This window comes from Juglans microcarpa x Juglans regia, chromosome 1S, assembly GCF_004785595.1.
Source record: "Juglans microcarpa x Juglans regia isolate MS1-56 chromosome 1S, Jm3101_v1.0, whole genome shotgun sequence".
NCBI classification, from domain to species: domain Eukaryota; kingdom Viridiplantae; phylum Streptophyta; class Magnoliopsida; order Fagales; family Juglandaceae; genus Juglans; species Juglans microcarpa x Juglans regia.
In genome coordinates, this window is record NC_054595.1 from 18,634,380 (window position 1) to 18,646,484 (window position 12,105).

The following is a 12,105-nucleotide window of genomic DNA, read 5'->3' on the forward strand; positions in this document are numbered from 1 at the left end:
AAGCCTAGAAGGCCCATCACAATGTCCTCGCAACCTTTATATGTAATGGACTCTTGGAGGAAAAGACATGAGTCTACGGTTGCCTCTAGTGTGTGTGCGCGCGCGCGTATCTGTGTTGGTGTTTTTAACTAATTATTCGATCAGAAATTCATGAGCGCGCTTCCCACCGCTCAAGTTTAAGTCAGATACTGGACATTTTTCTGATCCCATACGGAAGGAGTGATAGCGGAGTGAACCAAAAGCCAGCAATAAAGAAGGAAGCAAGACATTGGAAGAAGCATACCTTTCTCGGCCTTTTGGCTAAGATCAAGTGTAGTATCTGTTCTTATCAGTTTAATATCTGATACGTGGTCCATCGGACCACATGGTATTAAATTAATTTTTATTGGGGGAAGGTCTATCAAAGTAGCTTGCTGCTGGGACCTTCGAGCGTCGCCCATGCGTTGCACTTCTGCAAGGGCTTGCCGCACCCCCGACCAAAACCATAGTCTAACACTGTGGTGGTGCCTAAAATCTGGTTTTTTTGACTTAAACATTCATTTGGGTCTTCCCTAATTCTCAACTTGTCTGAAATCTCCTTTTTAATTGCTAACAGAGAAAGTCATGTGCGCTTGCGTTCATAGAAAAATGGCATGAATATCGTTGCGCCATGCTTAGAGAGAGAGAGTCTCAATTTTTAGTTCATAAAAAAATGGTTGGTTGGAAGATTCTCATTGACTAACAGAGAGGAGAAACAATTACATGAATTCTATTAATCATCTTTCCCGCAAATGATCGTATTCATGTCTGTTTCACTTATCTACTCATTAATAGTTTGAAACATGTTAGGTTGATTATGTATGTAATCAAGAGTGTTTAAGCTAGCTACATTTTTGGCACAGCTTTTGCAGCCAAAAAAAAAATTCAGTACAAAAGTGCATATCTTTCTTTGATGCTTCCTCAACCTATAGGGAGGTCTTTTCTCATTCAAAACGCTACAAAAATCACATATGCTGAGTTTTTGTTTTGGAACTTCCATGCTTTCTGCATACTCACACAAAATGCTGGCAATTTCTTTCCATTTGCTGCAACTAAATACTGCCACTGGCCCCTCATCTTCTTGGTGTTGATTGTTACTTCCCATGGGATTGCTGCAACCCAAGAAACATCTTTGCAGTGCTCGAATGGTCCAGTTCATTTGAACTTCTTCCGTTATGCTTTACGAGGTAGGAACAGAGTAATGTCGTGTGCCAAAGATCCAAATGTATGCTCAGACCGTGAGAAGAACCCTTGGGGTGGCAGCACATGTTGTTTCCAACAGTTTTGCAAGGATACCATGAGAGATATGAACCACTGTGGAGAATGTGAAAGGGCATGTGCTTATGGGCTTGGTTGCTGTGATGGGAAGTGTGTTAACATCCGGAATGATCCACACCATTGCGGGTCCTGTTTCGAGGAGTGTCCCCCAAAATCTAGTTGCTCCTATGCCATGTGTGACTATGGTGGGTGATTGAGCAATAAAAATCTTATAAATTATAAACCATTCATTGGTTTTTTTAATTCTCCTTTTTGGGTCTCTCTTACGTGCATTTTCTGTCCCCGTGGTTGTGTCGGTTGCAATAAGAAAATATTATGGATGTACGTTCTCATGTTCAAAGTAAAATGAAGTTCACTTTCTCTTGTTATCATGGCTAACTTTACATGTACTCCAAATTAGTCTCTGAAACGTGCAATTGCCTCAAACATTTCGGGCTCGTTTGCAAGTACCATCATCGTTCTCTCCTTCTATAATATGGCATTAAATTATTAAAAACTATTTATAATCCATTACTTATCACCCAATTATTAAATATCAAGTAAGAAGATGGTGGGATGATGATAAACATACCAGTACAATTAGGAATTAGGCATCTAGCTAGCTAAGCTTTAGCTACCCCTCAACTTTTAGCCCTTGTTTTTACAGATAAGATAAACTGAGATAAAAGTTAAAAATTAAATAAAATATTGTTAGAATATATTTTTTTAATATTATTTTTATTTTAAGATTTGAAAAAATTATATTATTTATTTTATTTTACGTAAAAATTTTAAAAAAATTATAATAATTAAATAAAATAAAATTTAAAGTTTTATAAAATAAAAGAGACCTTAATTAATTATAAATTTATAAGTTCCTAAAGTGTATGGACCTAATAAAACTCATCTCTTGCTATGGTTGAAGCCTAGAAGGCCCATCACAATGTCATCTCGACCTTTACATGTAATGGACTCTTGGAGGAAAAGACACGGGTCTACAGTTGCCTCGTGTGTGTATTTTTAACTTATTCCATTAGAAAGTCATGAGCGCGCTTCCCACTGCTCAAGTTTAAGTCAGATACTCGATGTTTTTCTGAGGATAGGATTACACATTAAGTAAAAATTAAAAATTAAAAATTAAAAAATATTAAATATAAAAAGAATAATAGATGGATAGTAGTAGAGTAGTAACTCTATCATTATTTTTTTCTGATTCCATACAGAGGAAGTGATAGCCGAGTGAACCAAAAGCCAGCTATAAAGAAGGAAGCAAGACATTGGAAGAAGCATACCTTTCTCGGCTTTTTCACTAAGATCAAGTGTGGTATCTGTTCTTATCAGTTTAATATCTTATACATGGTCCATCGGACCACATGATGTTAAATTAATTTTTCTTGGGAGAAGGTCCATCACAGTAGCTTGTTGCTGGGACCTTTGAGTGTCGCCCATGCGTTGCACTTTTGCAAGGGCCGGGCGCACCTCCTACCAAAACCATAGTCTCTACATTTAAATGTTGAGTTGAGTTTAGTTTATGAATAGTAATGAGTTGAGTAATGGAATGAGTTATGTGGAATCCATTTAAATTGAGTTTAAAGTGTGTTTAGATATTAAGATAAGTTTAGTATTTTTTATAAGAAATCGAAAAAGGTTGTGGATCCCACATGTAAGAAGGTTTTGAGTTGAGATTAGTTTAATAATTTGAGAGTTAGGTATTTGGATGTTAGACTCAATTTAAAATTAAACTAACCCCAGCTGGACTTAGCTGAGTTTAGGAACCAAACGCAGTCCAACACTTGTGATGAAAACAGAGAAAGAACACACTTGCGTTCTTAGAAAAATGGCATGAATAACCTGCCTTGTAAGTTGTAAGGTTGTTCGCTTGTTTCGCAAGACCGCTCTAACTTAGGAGGTTTCAACCAAGTTTAGATATCAGAGCACGGTTGTAAGGTTGTTCACTTGTTCTGCAAGACTGCTCTAACAATCACCTTCTTTGTGTTGATTATTACTTCTTTCATTATGCTTTACGAAGTAGGATTAACAGAGTATTGTTGTGTGCCAAATGTATGCTCAAATCGTGAGAAGAACCCCTTAGGGTAGGAGCACATGTTGTTTTCGACAGTTTTGCAAGGAGACCATGAGAGATTTGAACCACTGTGGAGAATGCAGGAGGGCATGTGCTTATGGGCTTGTTTGTTGTGATGGGAAGTGTGTTGATATCCGAAATGATCCTCACCATTGTGGGTCTTGTTTTGAGGAGTGTCTTGGACAATCTAGGTGCTCCTATGCAATGTGTGATTATATATGGTGGCTAACTCAACTATAAAAATCTTATGACCATTTATTTTCCTTTCCATTATTGGTTCTGGTTTTTTTTTTTTCAAATGCCCAAAAGCTTTATTGCAAATACCCTCACTTTTGGCAGAGGACCTTGGTTACATTATTTCACTAAAGCCAAAACAACCTTATTACCAAAACACGACCAAAAAAAAAAATAACATCCCCCAAGCTACAATTATTAACAAAAGCGCAAATAAGGCAAAACCAATTTGTTTATACGAACCAAACCTCTAAAAAAACTTGGAGCCTAAGTTAAAGAACTTCACACGCACGAAACTCCATTTGCCCCCAGTTTCAGCAAATAATCCGTCGGACCATTACATTCTCTATAAATATGCTTCACAATAACATCACCACTATGAACAAATCCCATTATTTCATCCCAATAATCTTCTAAGTACCACACATCACACCTCTGCCAATGCACCCACTTCACACACACTTGAGAATATGATTCCACATCTACTCTTTGAATACCCAAATCTCGACAATAATGTAAACCAAATAGAATTGCCTACAACTCTGCATTAATGTTAATACCTTCACCAAGGTGTTACGAAAATGCTAGACAAACATCCTCGTAAGAATCACGTAAAACACCTCCTGCATCTAAAGCACCCAGGTTCCTCAAACTATTATCGTCGATATTTAGATTAAATCTTCCAGGCATAAGTTTCAACCAATTTACGGTCTGTATCACCTTCTGTTTGACTGGAATTATCAGGACATTGAGCTCATGGAGCTGAACTTCATCTGCACGCGAAATTCTCTGAAAATTTGATTTTATGTTCTGCAAATTACCCACCAAGAATCTGACCAGTTGGTATTTTCTTCAGCTACTAGTAATTTTCCTTCCATCCTTGCCTTGCATCGACGGTACCATGATCTCCATGAAATAATTAATGGAAGTAAGGCAATGATACTTCCCATTTGAGACGCCCTTGAGGCCCTCCTGAACCATATCAAAATAGTTTGAAACCAAGACTTGCTCGACTCATATGGAACACCCAAACGAGCCAAGAAAAATCTCCAAACTTTCGAAGCAACTTCACCCGCCATCAAGCCATGATTTAAATCCTCTGAAGCCACCTCCTTCACAACAATCACATTTTGAAGGAATTGGAATGCCAACCCTTCTCAGCCTCTCATCAACACTTAGAAAATTATCCATAGCCTTGCACATAAACACAGGGATTTTTTTTTTTTTGGAAAGCTTACATGCAAACCCAAGAAGGCTAGCACACTTCCGAAGCACGAACCCAAACACACTCCCAAGCACTCTTTGTTGAGAACCTCCCATCATTGTTATTCGTCCATACCAATATATATTGGCCTTCTTTGCGTGGACCTAGGTAGCTACAAATTTTGTTCGCTCTAGCAATGCCAGCCAGCCTTTCCAACTTATCAATATCCCAGCCATTATCCACCTTCAACTCACATATTTGCAACATCGGCTTTTCTACTATCTAATTTACATTAGCAAGTGGACCCCCATCCAACCAATTATCAAACCAAAAGGATAGCCTTCCATCCCTGACCTTCCATTTAGATTGTTGTAACACTAATAAAGGAATGCTACGAACTACCATACGCTAGAAACATGTACCTTTATGCAAATCAGCCAAAGAAATATGTTTATGAGCAACATATTTCACACGAAAAAATCTGAACCACAAATCATCCCCTTGAATGATCTTCCATGCGAATTTGGCATGCAAAGAATCCTACACATCTTCAAACTTTTGAAGCCCAATTCCATTCTCCTTTATCGATTGACACATTCTCCCCCATGAGAACCATTTTTTTTTCTTTTCCCATTCAACTCTCCCCAAAAAAATGAGCTAAACATGCGATCTATCATTTTCAAAACAGATTTTGGAAGCTGAAGAATAGCTTGCAAGTGAGTTGGTAAGCTTGCCAAAACATGCTTCATCAACCAATTTACCCCTAAAAGATAAACATTTATTCTTTCATCCACCAATCTTTTCCCTTACCCATGTGATGAGAGGATCCAAAAATCTTCTTAATAATTTCCCAAATACAACCAGAACACCAAGGTATGTAAATGGAAAGGATCCTTCTACAAAACCTGTGATCCGAAGTAGTTCACGTTTTCACCCAATTAAGAAATTCTTAGAAAAACATACCGCTGTTTTTTCCTTGTTTACACATTGCCCAAACCATTTCTCATATATGTCGATTACTTCCGTCAAAGCTTTAACGGATTCTTACTCCCATTTGCAAAATTGACAACATCATCTGCATAAAGCAGGTGAGAAATAATTGGCGTATCTCGTGGTTGGGAAAAATCACCAATCCTTCTAGTTGAAAAATCTTTCTTTATTAATCGAGATAAAACTTCTTCCATTATAATGAAAAGGTAAGGCGAGAGAGGATCGCCCTGCCTCAAACCTCTTCCTCCCTGAAAACATCCACGAATAGTCCCATGCATCATAATAAAATACCACGACAAAGAAATGCAATTTCTAATCAACCCACACATTGCACTAGAAAATCCAAACCTCTCCAAAACATGCAGCAAGAAATCTCATTCCACCCTGTCATAGGCCTTTGCCATATCTATCTTGAAAATCACATTACCTCCCATTGTCTTCCTATTAATAGAAGAAACAATTTCTTGCGTTAAACTAATATTATCAAAGATATTTCTTTCGGAGATAAATGCACTTTGTTCCATAGAGATCATAGATGGGAGCAAGTGTTAACCGATTAACAAGGACCTTGGAACATATTTTATAAAAAAAACAGAGCATAAACTTATGGGGCGAAACTTAATAAACCTGAAGGTTGCAGCACTTTAGGAATCAACACCAACAAAGAAGCTGTAAAGAACCTCGGAAGAGGGATGCCACTACAAAACTCCCTTACTGCATCCGTAACATCCTAAAAAATAATTTCCCAACATGCTCTATAAAATCCAGAACCAACTCCATCCGATCCAGGGCTACTTTCCATAGGAATGCTAAATACAGCTTCTTTAACTTCCTCCACCAAAGGTAATTACTCAACTGAAAACTTTCCTCTTCTGAAATAATCGGATCAATTAATCCCTCCAACTCTGGATACTACACTTTGGAAGACTGACCCAAAAACTCTGCAAAGTATGGAATCGCATCATCATGAATCTCTTGTGGGGAATGTATCACAACCCCATTCTAAAGCCTCACCTCTAGAACCTGATTCTGCTTTTTGTGGTTGAGCAATGTATGGAAGAACCAAGTAATATTATCCCCTTGCTCCAGCCACCGAATTTTTGAACATTACGCCAGTCGAATATTCTCTCTCTTTTCCCAAGTGTTAAGCTCTATCAATGTCTTCGTTAAAATGCCCCTGCAAACTGGACTCTAAGCCTTCAATCCAACGTTTCAACTCCTAAATGTGGTGATCAATCCATCCAAAAATAGTTTTATTCCAAGTTTTTAGCCGCACCTTCAATCTTTTAATTTTAGAGACTAGTTTTATCAAACCCGGACCTTGTACATCTTGCTCTCATGATTCCTTCACACAATCATAAAACCAGGATGGTGCACCCACATTTGTTGAAATCAGAAAGGGGAAGGGCCATAAGACATTACCTTGCTTGCTAAGGAAATAACCATTGGTGCATGATCAGAAGTAGTACGAGGTAAATAGTGCATAGAAGATTCCGGGAAACAGTATAGAAAATCTTGATCCATCAGTGTGCGATCCAATCGAGCCCAACTTCGAGATAACCATTGTTGTCCATAAAACCATGAGAAGCTCTTCCCCAAGAACTTCATCTCAATCAAGCCACATGAATGAATACAAGTATTAAAATCATTCATAGGCTGCATGGATCGAGGCCTTCCACCTTTCCTCTCCTTTTCAGTTGCTATGATATTAAAATCTCCAAAATACTCGATCCCCCATTCCTTTCCAAGTCCTCCCAAAGGCTCTGTCATTGCTCATATGTACATTTTGCATAAACAAAGGAAATTTTAAACTCTTGCAGACCATCGGAAACCATTATTGTAATGTGTTGATTACTCATTGAAATGATTGTCACCCCAACCTCCTGCATCCAGAATAATCACAACTTCCCTTCCACTGACTCATTCGACAAACACCCATCAAAAGAAAGACTTCGATAAAGAGCTGCCATGGAAACTTCATTCAAAAAGGGCTCCGCTAGTACAAAAACTTTTGGCTCATACCTCCTTACTATTTTCTTTAATCTATTTCTGGACGTTCCAATCCCCTAGACATTCCAATATATAATTGGACTGATCATAAATTAAGTTTAGAGGAACGGGTGATCACCCACTTCGAGCTTCGGCCTTTCACCATCATCACTTCTAGTTTTTTCAGCTTTAAATTAGAAATTCTGAATTTGATAAAACCTCCTTACACACATCCAGTGGTTCCACTCCAGGTTCACTATCAGAGAGATTGACCATTCGATCATCCGCTCCTGCAAAAACAGAGCCCTCTTCATGTGCTTGTGACTCTTCATTACTTCCATTCATATCCTCGAACCATTCCATATCTTTCAATAGTGAAATACCATGCTCTGTTCCTTCAACATGTAGTCTTGCCTCAGATTTTCTTTCTCCCCCTGATCTAGCACTATCGATTGTGTCAATGGCATCACTACGACTTCAACTGTCTCCTTAACACTATTATCAGGGACAAAACCTTCACCCCATTATCTACATCACGTGTTTGATTCAATGGATTCCCAGCAAATCCATCATCAACTCTGATCAAATTCAATGATTATGTATTTTCCAAAACTAAAACCTCTATGTTTTTTGTAGCATCTCCATTAGGATCAATCAAAACATTTGAAGCATCTTCATTAGGATCAACCAAAACATTTGCAGGCTTCTTCACCACCCTATACTCTTGTCTCACCATTGGCTCTCCTTATCTCCCTACAATTTGTCTTTCTTGCAAGTCTTCTCATTATGGCCTTGCCTTTTACAGTGAATACAATACGCCGAAAGAGTTTCATAAATCACCTCTTGAGAACGACTGGAAACACTCGTTGACACCCTAATCCAGAACGACGTTAGAGGTTTCTTCACTGCATCCAACTCTAAACAAACCCTCGCACCATCTGTTCTCGTAGCACATTGCATAGAATTATCACTACGAATAAAATTTCCAATGGGCACCGTCAAAATACATAAAATAGAAGGTTGATAAAAGTTCAGGGGTAGACCAAGAAGGAAAACCCAGACCGGCACAACGGATGGCTCCTCCTCCTCAACAAAATCTGGAGACCAATGAAACAACTTGTATTGAATACCATCGATATCACAGGCCTCTTGCAAAAATGCCTTGTTAAAATCCTCTTCCGACGTAAAACAAACAAAAACATTACGATGCAATCTCATAGCAGAAACTACTGTCACCCCTGCTAATCCTCATCTACTCTTGATGAACAACTAAATAGCATCCAATGAAGGACGTTGCCGTAAAGATTTCAAAATGATTGAAAACTGGAAAGGCTCTGCCAATTTTTGAATCTCCTCTTTCGAAAACTGGAAATACACCTCCCCATCCATCAGTTTAGGAGCCCTCATGGCCAAAGGAATCTCAAGAAGCGACTGAGGAGTCACAGATACATGGTCTACAAAGGATCGAGATTTGGCCACCTGCATAGGACCACCAGGGGCCCTTCACTACTGCATGCAAAACTCACGTAAAAGCGCTAGTACGCAAATCGCCTATCACCAATCGTCAATTGCCTCTCCACAATTAAGATACAGGCTTTTTTGTGTCCCCATGCATTTCTATCCTGGTAATTGTATATGTTGTAATAACAAAAGAAAATAGATGGATGTTCTCAAGTTCAAATAAGTAAAATTAAGTTCACTTCATCCTGTTATCACAGCTAACTTTACAAGCACTCGAAGTTAGCCTCTGAAACATGCAATTACCTAAAAAATTTCCAACACTCCAAGTAGTACAACAAACTAATTACATAAGGAATGTTCTATCCCTAGTCTCAAATTTTAGTAGTTTCTTGACATTTAATTTATAATGTCCCATTAACTCTCAGAAAAAATAGTGTCACCAAGGCAACTTTCATTAACGGCTACATGTTTAGGAGCTTTCCAAGTTTTGTAATCACAGTAGGGAACAAATGTAAGTCGGCCATCCATCATGAGTTTTGGCTATATCATCGAATACTTGAATAAGAAGTTCTGCTAACTTCAAAAATCAAGAAGAGTATGTATCAGTTTAGATCTATTGGTTGTCAGAAGTTTTCTGATAAAGTTTCAAACATGCGTAATTAAGTAGCTTAAATGAGTAAATTGTTTCATCCAAAAAGAGTTAAGCACTTAATTATGCATTAGATTTTAGTATTGGAACCAAAATTGATTGCTGCCTATACTTTGCACGTAAAAATATTGAAATTGCAGCTGGTGGTACTAAGAATAACCATGACATTCATATTGCTGAGCCATATCAAGTCTAAAGTTCCATATTTGCCCTTAAAATAATGCACTAATATGTTGCAGGGCATTTATGGAAGAGCAAATCCTAGCTGAATTTGGTATTTTTGCTGAGTCAGTGTGCATTCCAGCTGGGGGGAAGGTTCTGGACTTGAGCAAATAGATACAGCAACTCATCAAGTTTTTGGCGCCGTTACTAGGGACAATTGGTGTTCATTGAAGCAATTTTGTCTAAAAGAGTTGAAGTTTCTGATGTTGTGAACATCTTCACAGTTTTAGTGATATCTAATCCTTTTCTTTTTCAATTGTTTGTTCTCTTTATTTTATAGAATTTATGCTGTTGTATATGTCTAATTGGGATCAAAATCATTATGGTTGTATGATTAGAAATTTTAACAACACACACTCTGATTCAACATCTTCTGATTCATAATCTAATTTAGTATCAGTGTATCTTGATTCCACATTTGAAATTCAGAGCAATATGGATGATAATGAACATCCCGAGAGGGAAGTTGTAAATCCTAATAGGACTCTTGGGGAATACCTGCATCCTATTCAAACTAGTGCACCTTCATGCATCAACCAACCTCTTAATGCAAACAATTTCAATCTTAAACCTGGCATGAAGCATTTACTTCCACATTTTTATAATATGGAATCTGAAAATCTTTATTTACATATCAAGGAATTTGAGGAAGTATATTCTACATTTTTGGATCAGACATGCGCAAAAGATGTCATTAGGCTTAAACTATTCCCATTTTCTTTGAAAGACAAAGCTAAAATATGGATAAAATCACTTAGATCTCAATCTATAGGCACATGGCAGGAGATGCAGACAGAATTTTTGAAAAAATTTTTTCCAATACACAGGACAAATTCTTTGAAAAAAAACAGATCATGAATTTTTCTCAAAAAGACTCTGAAACTTTTTATCAATGTTAGGAAAGGTTCAAAGATCTGTTAAATTCATGTACACACCATGGTTATAAGCATTAGTGTGTTATTAATTTCTTTTATGAGAGTTTGACACCTAAAATGTACAAATTCGTTGAAACCATGTTTAATAGAGTTTTTCAATAAAGAACCTGAAGATCGAGAGGCATTCAAATATTTTGATTATTTGGCCAAGAATGCCCAATCTTGGGATACTGTTGGTGCTTATGACAAATCTAAGGGTGTTGAGTCTAGTGGTGACAAGTTCAACTTGAAAGATGATGATGATATGCGTGCTAGGTTAACACTGTTGTCCAGAAAATTGATGCTATTGAATTGAAAAAGGTTTATGAGGTGCAAGTTATTCCTAGAGAGCCTGAAAAGTATGGAATTTGTGAGGAATTAGAACATTTTACTAATGAATGTCCTACTATCCCTACATTTAAAGAGGCGTTGTTAGATCAAATAAATGCTGTGAATTTTATTTCTAAACCATTTCTTAGACCTTATTTTGACACCTACAATCCAGGTTGGAGAAACTATCCAAATTTTAGTTGGAAGAATGACCGAAATGCAGCTCAAGTACCTACATTTCAAGGAGCATCTCAATATACAAACCAACCTGCACCAATTCAGAAAATGGGACTTGAATAAACTATCCAACAAATGGCTAATACACTGCAACAATTCATGCAAGGACAAGCAACAATCAATAATCAGAATTCTAAAGCCATAAATGATATGAGAAGCACACTCACAAGGCTTACTACCACATTGAGCATTCGAGAAAAAGGAAAATTTCCTACATAGCCACAACCGAATTCGCAAGTTCAACCTCAAAAAGTTCAAGCTGCAACTCGTGTTCCAATATCAAACCAATGAAGGTCATCACAACTTTAAGGAATGGACGAGTGGTAGACATTCCTGCTCACGGGTTAGGTAAGACTAGTAAGGTTTCTAACCCAATCCAAATTGTTGTTGAAGAAAATGTGACTGATGTATAGATAAATCTTTGCCCTGTTCCAGCTCCTTTACCTCAAAAACTTGTTCCATTGCATAAAGATAAACATCATTTCGACATCTTAGAAATCTTTAAGTAAGTTAGGAT

General features: G+C 37.5%; 2 non-coding genes across 2 annotated transcripts; both read left to right on the forward strand.

Moving 5' to 3' along the window:
* Positions 1 to 279: 279 nt before the first annotated feature.
* Positions 280 to 475, forward strand: LOC121247916. The gene has a single exon (XR_005937318.1). It is a non-coding gene; the product is annotated as a U2 spliceosomal RNA (small nuclear RNA).
* Positions 476 to 2,563: 2,088 nt separating this feature from the next.
* On the forward strand, positions 2,564 to 2,759 carry LOC121247938. The gene has a single exon (XR_005937339.1). It is a non-coding gene; the product is annotated as a U2 spliceosomal RNA (small nuclear RNA).
* The last annotated feature ends 9,346 nt before the right edge of the window (positions 2,760 to 12,105 follow it).